The sequence below is a fragment of the Peromyscus californicus genome, unplaced genomic scaffold, assembly GCF_007827085.1.
Source record: "Peromyscus californicus insignis strain IS unplaced genomic scaffold, ASM782708v3 Scaffold_10__1_contigs__length_136768540, whole genome shotgun sequence".
In the NCBI taxonomy this organism is placed as follows: domain Eukaryota; kingdom Metazoa; phylum Chordata; class Mammalia; order Rodentia; family Cricetidae; genus Peromyscus; species Peromyscus californicus.
In genome coordinates this window covers 76,401,982-76,411,906 of record NW_026294391.1, presented here as the reverse complement: position 1 = coordinate 76,411,906, position 9,925 = coordinate 76,401,982, and the positions used below count along the sequence as shown (strand labels likewise).

At 37.6% G+C, this 9,925-nt stretch overlaps 1 non-coding gene across 1 annotated transcript; it reads left to right on the top strand.

Moving 5' to 3' along the window:
* The first annotated feature begins 8,693 nt into the window (after positions 1 to 8,693).
* LOC128118037 (U6 spliceosomal RNA) lies at positions 8,694 to 8,800 on the top strand. Its single transcript, XR_008220970.1, has one exon. It is a non-coding gene; the product is annotated as a U6 spliceosomal RNA (small nuclear RNA).
* Positions 8,801 to 9,925: the final 1,125 nt, after the last annotated feature.

Below are 9,925 nucleotides of genomic sequence, written 5' to 3'. Positions count from 1 at the left end.
AAAATATTGGAACAAAGTTGGGCTATTCAACATTTCCTGTGGGAGAACCCTCCATGGAAATCTTTTAACCGGTTGAGAATTATTATAAGTAGGCACTGTGAAAGCAAATCTTTCTCTGTCTTTTTCTTGTAAGGGTATTGAAAAGAAACAGTCTTTTAAATCAATAACTATGAGAGGCCAGCCTTTTGGTAACAGAGTAGGCAAAGGAATTGCAGATTGTAAAGAGCCCATTGGCTGAATTACTTTGTTAATTGCTCTAAGGTCTGTTACCATTCTCCATTTACCAGATTTTTTTTTTATAACAAATACAGGAGAATTCCAAGGGCTGGTTGATTCTTCAATATGATGAGCATTTAACTGTTCTTCCACCAGCTCATGTAAAGCCTGGAGTTTCTCTGTTGTTAAAGGCCATTGCTGAACCCATACAGGCTTGTCTGTCGACCATTTTAAACGTAGAGCTATTGGTGTTTTTGGAAAATTATCAGTTGTTGTGCCCTGTTCTTGTATGACATGGATGGCTGGTGAGCACTCATTAGAATAATATCTTTTAATATTTCTCTCAGAAACATGTACTAATTTATGATTTGTTTCTGAGATTGGAGGGATATTAATCTGAGTATTCCATTGTTGTAACAAGTCTCGAACCCACAGGTTCATAGCTATGTTAGCCATATATGGTTTTAATTTTCCTTTCTGTCCTTCTGGACCTATACATTCAAGCCATCTTACACTTTGTTTCACTCTAGATAATGTCCCAATTCCTAAGAGTTGAATGTTTACCTCCTGAAGAGGCCAAGTTGGATGCCAAAATTCTGGTGCAATTATGGTAATGTCAGCACCCGTGTCTACCAGACCAGACAACAAAACACCATTTATTTTTATTGTTAGTTTTGGTCTTTGTTCATTAATAGAAGTTTGTCAAAAATTTTTCTTTATGTTTTTTCCTGTATTTCCTATTTTCTCTGTTTCATCATCTCGACTAACATGATTTATTCCAATAGACATTTGGTTATTTAGTTGCTTTGAGTAGGGGTTTCCTCTACAACTGCAGGAAAGGTTTGAACTGGATTTACTGTGGGGGCCTGCCTGAGGCCCCTCTGGGAGTTTCCTGAAGCTTGAGGCAGAGGGTTACCCTGTCTGTCCCTTGTTGATCTACATTCGTTGGTCCAGTGTTTTCCCTTACCACACCTTCTGCATACTCCAGAAGGAAGGGGCATTCTGTTGCCAGTGTTCCTTGAAGAAACATTATTTCTAGGAATGACCTGTTTACAATCCCTTTTCAAATGTCCTTGCTTTCCACATCCAAAACATCTAACATTGCTCAAACCTTTTGAAATTGCTTTTCCTACCCACATATCATCATGGTCATAAGCCTCTACATTAACTGTATCTCTAATCCAATCTTCCAAAGGTGGAGATCTTGCCTTTAACGGCCTGATTATTCTTTTGCACGCTGCATTTGCATTCTCAAAGGCTAAAGATTCAATTATTATCTGACTAGCCTGTGAATTCGGGACCATTTTTTGTACTGCTGAAGTCAATCTTTGTAAGAAATCTGTGAAAGATTCTTTGGGGCCCTGTAAAACCTTTGTAAATGACTCAGTTTTTTTTTCCTGGTTCTTCAACTCTGTCCCATGCATTCAAAACTGCCGTTCGACATAGAACTAGGGTTTGGACATCATATGAACATTGTGTTTGTACTGAAGCATATTGGCCTTCTCCAATAAGCTGATCCTGGCAGACTTGTATTCTGCTATCCCTCCATTGTCTTTCTATATTTTTAGCCTCATTACTGAACCACATTTTCCACTGGAGATTTTGTCCGGGTTCAAGAACAGCCTGTGCCAATTCCCGCCAGTCCTTTGGTAGAATCCTATTACAAGTTGACCAGGTGTTTAACATTTGCTTTACATATGGGGAGTGCATGCCATAAGATACTATTGCCTCCTTAAATCTTCGTAAATCTAACATTTCAACTGGAACCCAAGTATTTTGTTCATTCTCTTCATCAGGTAGCTGCTGTACGGCTACTGGATAAATTAAGGGTGATTGTATGAAAACTGGCTTTCTTTCTGTAACCTTATGATCCAATTTTGAAACAACTTCACTATTTATTTCTTCTGTCTGAATTTGAATTTCTCTATAATTCATTTTTACCGGTTTAACAAGTTTTTCTAAGACTGTTATCCTGGCACTTAAGTTGACGATCTTTTTAAATAGTAAAATGAGGATAAGAAAAGTAATAAACTGAATAATTTGATCAATATTAATCTTTTCATATAGTTGTTCCATTGTCAGAGTGCCTAAAATTTCAAACAAAGCCCAATTTTCTTCCAATGTACACATAAAGCCCATTTTTTTTAATGTAGAAAAAAATTCTCTTTTAAATAGATATGCTAATTGACTTACCAAGTCTGGGTAGAACAGTAGAATCCCAGGGAATTTCACAGCCACCTGGTGTTCAAGGTGTGAATCCAGCAAGAGAGAGAGAGAGAGAGAGAGAGAGAGAGAGAGAGAGAGAGAGAGAGAGAAAGCGTAGACCCTTGAGCGGAGTCAAGCCTTGGCTTTACAGGCAGGGGCCCTGTTCAGCAGGGCAGGCCTGAGTTGTTAGTAGCAGTTGCAAGTAGCTCCAGCTGTGGGTCAGTCAGGCCTGGGCCCAAGCTAGGCAGCCGGGCCACCCAGGCCGGAAACCGGTCCTGCCGACAAGCCAAGCCAAGCGGTTTTTAATGAATTCTTGTCACGTTGGGCGCCAAATGTAGATGTATCCAACCTTCTTTTTAAATAAGAAACACAGAACCAATGCAAAGAAGAAAGCCAAGAGGTCAGAGCTAAGAGCTAAAACCTTACCCTTCCTCCTGCGGTGGTCCTACCTCTCTGAACCAGAGCTACCCCTGTGTAAAAGTCTTTATATAGAGTTCCTGTCCTGCCTTCTCATTGGTTGTAAACCCAATCACATGACCGCCTCCTCACGGCCTGTCTGTATAGGCCTCCAGGTTTTCCATGATTGGTATTAAGATTAAAGGCATGTGTATCCAATAATGGCTGTATCCCTGAACACACAGAGACTTACCCAGCTCTGCCTACCAAGTGCTGGAACTACAAGCATACGCTACCACTGCCCTGCTTTCCTGTGGCTTGCTAATAGCTCTGACCCCCGGGCAACTTTATTTATTAACATACAAATAACATTTTAATACAAATAAAATATCACCATAGAAGAAGGTCAATTTTCTTTGAGAGTATACGTCTGGTAAGTTAATCACACATCACTGGAAAGCCACACATACATGATTATTTGGGCAGCACAAATTAACCTTAATGGGGAAAATGACATAGAGTTAAATGGGAAGGGGATGATAGGGTTCTGAGAAAAGTTGATGGGGAGAGAATAAATATGATCAAAACATGTTATAGAATTCTCAAAGAGCTAATAAAAATGTAGAAGAAAATATGAATTCATTATATTTGTAATAGCATTAAAATATAAAAATTCCTGATAGTAAACTTAATAGGGCATTTGGTGAAGCAATTTAAACTATGTAGGGAAATCTTTATACTCTATTAAGAATCTCCTACCTTTTAGCACTTTGGAACATTATTAGTGAAGATAAATCTGCTCCACCTCATAGGTAGATATTAAACTGTATTTAAAAGTTTCAATTGTTTGCTTTGACCTGAACAGCTTTAAGATTATCCTAATTGAGACAATGGGGAATGAAGCAATGACAGACACATTTACAGCAGTGCAGGAATTGGGAAGTTTGCTCTGAGTGCTGGTGGAGGTGGAGCAACAGCCTGGAAGCCCAACATGATTATTATATGCAGCTGAACAAGGATGTAGGTCTATTATAAACAGGTGACTGAGAAGGTGGATTAGTTAATGTCAGTAGGGATTCTCTGAAGGGGAGAAGTCTCAGGCTGCAGTCACCTGGGAGGAGGAAGCTTTGTTAATATTTTCTGCACACAAACAACATCCATACTCTACCTAGAGGAAGGCCCTCCATTCCCCTGAACTTGACACAGGGAAGTGTAGCTAGAGTTTTCCTGCCTGGCCCACAGTCAGGACAAATCTCTCTCACCCGCCAGTCCCACAGCAGCTCAGACCCAACCAAGTAAACACAGAGACTTATATTGGTTACAAACTGTATGGCCATGGCAGGCTTCTTGCTAACTGTTCTTACAGCTTAAATTAATCCATTTCCATTAATCTATACCTTGCCACATGGCTCGTGGCTTACCGGCATCTTCACATGCTGTTTGTCATCATGGCAGCTGGCAGCGTCTCTCTGACTCAGCCTTCCACTTTCCAGCTTTATTCCCCTCCTTGTCCCGCCTATACTTCCTGCCTAGTCAATGGCCAATCAGTGTTTTATTTATTGACCAATCAGCAACACATTTGCCATACAGAACATCCCACAGCACTTCCCCTTTTCTTTTTTTTCCAAAAAGGAAGGTTTTAAACTTAACAAAGTAAAATTACATATAATTTGGAATTTGGGCATAGCTTCTCTTACTACTTCCTGCTGGAGGGGGGCGCTGTATCTTATGGGGGCACAAAGAAAATTTTAGGATTATGGAATAGTCCATGAGGGTGTATCGTCTGAGCCAGTTGCCTTCAAACCATTTTGGATGTTGGATCATCTGGGCCTTGGTGTCATCGGAGACCTTTCAGGGGGTCTTGGCTGGTCAAACCTGATGTATCTTAATCTGGAACAAATTCATAGCCTCTGGCTTTCTGTGGGAACAAAAGCAGAGACTCTTTTCCAAAGCAACATATCCTTATATCCAAATTTTGAAGTCAAGATATCTTTAAAATATGCATATTGGTTTAGCTCAGCTTCCTTTACAATCAAATAGCTCTCTGCAGTTAAAAATCCCAAACACAACACAATCCAAATTCTCTGTGTAATATTAATCTTTACGTGGCTTATTTTTTATATTAATTTTACTGTCTCTTTAAAGACTTTATTTTTTAAAACTATGTATTTGATTATATAACTGTATATATCATCTTTTTTGTCTCTTTCAAGCCTACGTATATTTTACACACATTGTAAACTATTACATCTGAATCTGTCTTATTGTGAATCTATTGCTTTAAACTGCAGCAGCTGTGGCTGCTGACTCTGCCCACCTCAGCTTCCCAACATTTACCATCAGCTCTGGGAGCTATTGTGGGTCTATGCTTTTATCCAAGCAGCATGTAGCCCAGAAACATCTTTCTTTTGTTTTGTACTAACAAAGGCTAAATCCACCATGCAGCTTAATGTGCCACTTACAGAGGCCTCATTCCTGCCATACTGCAGGTCGAGCGTACACGCTAGGAACCCACAAGTAGCTCAAACCGGCAGCTGCCGCTCATTTGAGAGAGACAATTAAGAGCTGTTTTTAGCTCCTTTTTAGAATTTTTTTTTCTCAGTTTTTAGGTGGAAACTCTTGCCACCACGTTGGGTGCCATTTGTAGCTAGAGTTTTCCTGCCTGGCCCACAGTCAGGACAAATCTCTCTCACCTGCCAGTCCCACAGCAGCTCAGACCCAACCAAGTAAACACAGAGACTTATATTGGTTACAAACTGTATGGCCATGGCAGTCTTCTTGATAACTGTTCTTACAGCTTAAATTAATCCATTTCCATTAATCTATACCTTGCCACATGGCTCGTGGCTTACCGGCATCTTCTCATGCTGTTTCTCATCATGGTGGCTGGCAGTGTCTCTCTGACTCAGTCTTCCACTTCCCAGCTTGTCTCCTCCTTGTCCTGCCTACACTTCCTGCCTAGCCAATGGCCAATCAGTGTTTTATTTATTGACCAATCAGCAACACATTTGCCATACAGAACATCCCACAGCAGGGAAGGACTTGCTGTTCCTGTGGGTCTGATGCATTAAGGTACTTGATATAGCTGTACTCATGTTATGAATGCTTACTGATCCAGCAGTGCACTGTTCTTCACAATTACTATTTATTAATATAATGCAATGCAAGTGTTGGGAGAAACCAAGCATCTATGACAATAAATAGGCACACATCATACTCAACTACATGGAATAGTAAGTGTTTAATATGTATTGTCCCATCATCTTCATGGCAAAACATAAATGTATATTAAGGAGTCTATTTTTAAAAGAAAAGATAATTCAGTTTCTATACTCTACGAAACAGTATTCTGACCACATGTTCTGTGACCTAATATAAATCTCCTATTCAGACTCCTGACTTTGCATATCCTTTCTGTATTGATCTATGATTATTTGCTTTACAATCCTTTTATTGTATTGAATTAAATGAAATTTTTGATATTCAGAATTTCTGATGAACAAAATGAAATTTTTACGCAGATTTACTAGAAAAATTTTCCCTGTCTTTATCCTAAACTGCTTTTTTTTTTTTTTTACATATCCACTAAGACAAAATGCCCTGGCCTATGGCAGTCCATATCACAAACAGTACAAATGAGACATGAGTTGATAAATGTAGTTAGCTCCATACACAGCCCCAGTGAGTCACCTGTATACTTTCTTCAAAAGCTAGACATTCACAATAAGATTCAGGATATTTAACACCTTATTTTCATCATCTCACTTATCTATACAGGCATCATATAATGAAAAATGATGGGAGGAAAAAGTTTCAACTTGGTATTATTCCACCAAGATGCATGTCTTTCACTCATTTTGGAGGAATGCTATCATGTTTTATAACTATGTGAATTTAAAAGATATCTTCCATGACTTTTTTTATTAACCTACAAAATAAAGGACCATTTCTCCATTTAAAAATAAACATTGTGATATTTATAGAGAATGGATATATCTTACTCTAACTACAAACTTCTTGGAGTCTGACAAGGTTAAATCCTTAATAAATTTATGAATCATTGTGCATTCATCTATAACACAGTCTGACAAGTGGAACTATCTCATAGAGTTATTAGAATGATTAAATGAGATAATGCATGCGTATGAAGTTATTGTACAGAAGCACACAATAAATATTTAATTAATAATAGTTTTATTGCCTCTTAAATTTACATTGTTCAATTCTTTCCATTTAATGTTCTAATCATGAAAGAGAGCATGAACACCAGAACATCAAAATAGCTCTCTGAAATTTGGATTAGGAGAAAATGGAGAATGTTCCTTATTGTAGATTTCCAATGCACTGGCACTGTGAATGTGCATTCAGTTAACATTTCCAGTTGACAAAGATCCATGGCATTTTTTATGAATCATGGCCTCCCAATTCAATGGAGGTAGTCAGTGAATGAGAGAGTTGAGAGTGCCTTTACTTACTCCCAAATTAAAGTCAGGGAGAGTAATTTTCTCTATGCAAATGGAAAGTGTTTAGCATCATTCTTTATGAATAACATACCACAGTCTATAAAGTGAAATTATAAAATTCAAATGAAATGTGTCCCCTTCCAAATTGGTCTTGAAAGAATATAGGGAGTGTAACTATAGTTTAAACCTCTGTCTTTGAGCTTACAATACCTAGAAGCAGCTATCCCAAGCCAGATGCTAAAACAGTTGCTCAGTGGCAGGTCAGAAACACTGGCTTATGTCATCATACTCAAAGTTTTAGCAGGTGTCTACAACATCTCATTTAGATCAGTAGCCAAAGGAGGGTAATCAGGACAAAAACAGAACAAAATGGAAGTTTTCTGGATCCCAATACAAGTTGTCAATTTCTGTAACAGATCAGCAAAACTCCAAGAGCTCTACAAAGTATCACTTGATAGGACTCCCAAGCTTTTGTTCCAGAAGCCTAAGGTCAGGGACAGCCTGAGGCACCTGCTGCTTACAGAGGTTCGGTATTCAATGGGAACATCAGACTTAATGGCAATAACCAGCTTATCATTTTAGAAACCTCTTTCCTAATATTTATTTTCTTTGTAAAGACACAAAACATGTAATTCTGTGATTTTTCCATCATCTTTTCATTTCTCACATAATTTTGGATTTCTCTTCTACCTATATCACAATTTACATTTCCATTAACATAATAAAAAGAATCCATCCTGTAAGAAATTAATCCCAGCTCAATACTTACATGGCAGTCACCAAATTGTCTTGGTCTCATAATCCTTACAGTAACTATAATAATACTAATTTCATAAGATTTTTGTGAGTTATACATGCATAAACACACACACACACACACACACACACACACACACACACACACACACACACACAGGTGGGGAGAGACCAGGGCCATACAGCTCTATTCACAAATTTTAATTCATTGTTTTTATTTGGCCCCATCCAAGATCATTCATCCCTCAACCACACCATCATCATTCCTTTCCTTCTCCTGTATCCTACTGCAATCCACGTTGGTTTATGATAGACAAGCTCCTTCCTTATATCAAAGCTGCTCCTTAATTATTAAGAGCTCTTTGTGCAAAATTGCTCAAAATTGAGTCTTTATTAACTCTTTCTAACCATTCTGACTGCATCTGTCCCTATTGGCTAGAGTATTAGATATATACATTGCCAAAATTTAAGGGGATATGACTCTCCTCCAATCAGCACTCAAAAAATAAAAGCCCGCAGCTGTCCAGAAATCCCTCTTTCTCTCTCTCTCTGCCACCCTGCAGGCTAAATAGAAAGTGAAGTTTATAGTCTGTCCTATCTTTGGCTGCAAGCCATGCCACAGCATTCATCCATTGCTAAATTAAAAATGACTTCATGGTGCTCATTTCAGCATCATATACCCTATATTTGGAACAATTCAGAGATGATTAACATGCCTTCTATGTAAAGTTCAAACACCAATTTATAAAGTATTTCATAATTCTAAAGCAGGTACTTTCATATGTTGTTCTGAAAGAAAAAGTTAAAGGCGAATGCACCAATACCTTCCAAAATGGCAAATGACTTTACCCCTTGATCTACCAATAGTAAGTTTAGAAATCTATCCTTCTTTGAGTGCTGAAGAGATGGCTCAGCAGTAAAGAGATCTATCCTGCTAGGGACAATGAGAATGGCTCAGCAGTAAAGGCATTCCATGCCAAGCCTGACAACTTGAACTCAATCCCCAGGACTCACGGGGTGGAAGGAGGAAACCGGAATGCAGGTTGCCATGCATGCCATCACATTGGAATTCACATTCATGTGTATACATTCATACATATGCACAAATAACTAATATTAAATTATAATAAAAATGAAAGAAATTTATCCTAATACACACACATACACACACACATATATATTTATACATATATATGTACACACACATTATATATATATATATATATATATATATATATGATAGGGGTATTTTCAGAGCTTTCACCAGATACTGTTTGTCATTAGATTTTGAATATCAAATGATCAGTTCTGAAAACATATATACAAGTTCCATTATACCAACTGAGCAGGTTGTACTTCTGCATTTATATATGTGTGTGTATGTGTATACATATACATACAAGTATGTAACAACAATTAATTTATAAAGAGGTCATTAATTTAAAAGCGATAAAGGAGGGGTGCCTATGAGAGTTTGGAAGTAATATGGTAATGATATAATTATATTATAATCTCAAAAATAAAGGAAATATGTAAAGAAACAATTAGGAAAGGAATCATTTAAATATGTTCTCCCATATACATGTAGTGGAATATAAAACAGAAAAACAAAGATACAGTCTACATATTAACGTGAAAAAATATCCATAAAATTTGTAGTTTCAGCATAAAGAACAACAGTATTTCCTATGCTGAGCTATTTTTAATGATGTGTCATGAGTGTATACGTTTATGTATCATTGTATTTCTAAAACAACCAAAATAAATATATGGATTGAATTTTGAGGTCTGTGCTGGTTAGTTTGGTGTCAACTTGACATAGCCTAGAATCAACTGAATCTCAATTGAGAAAATATCTCCATAAGATCTGGCTGTACAGTATTTTCTTA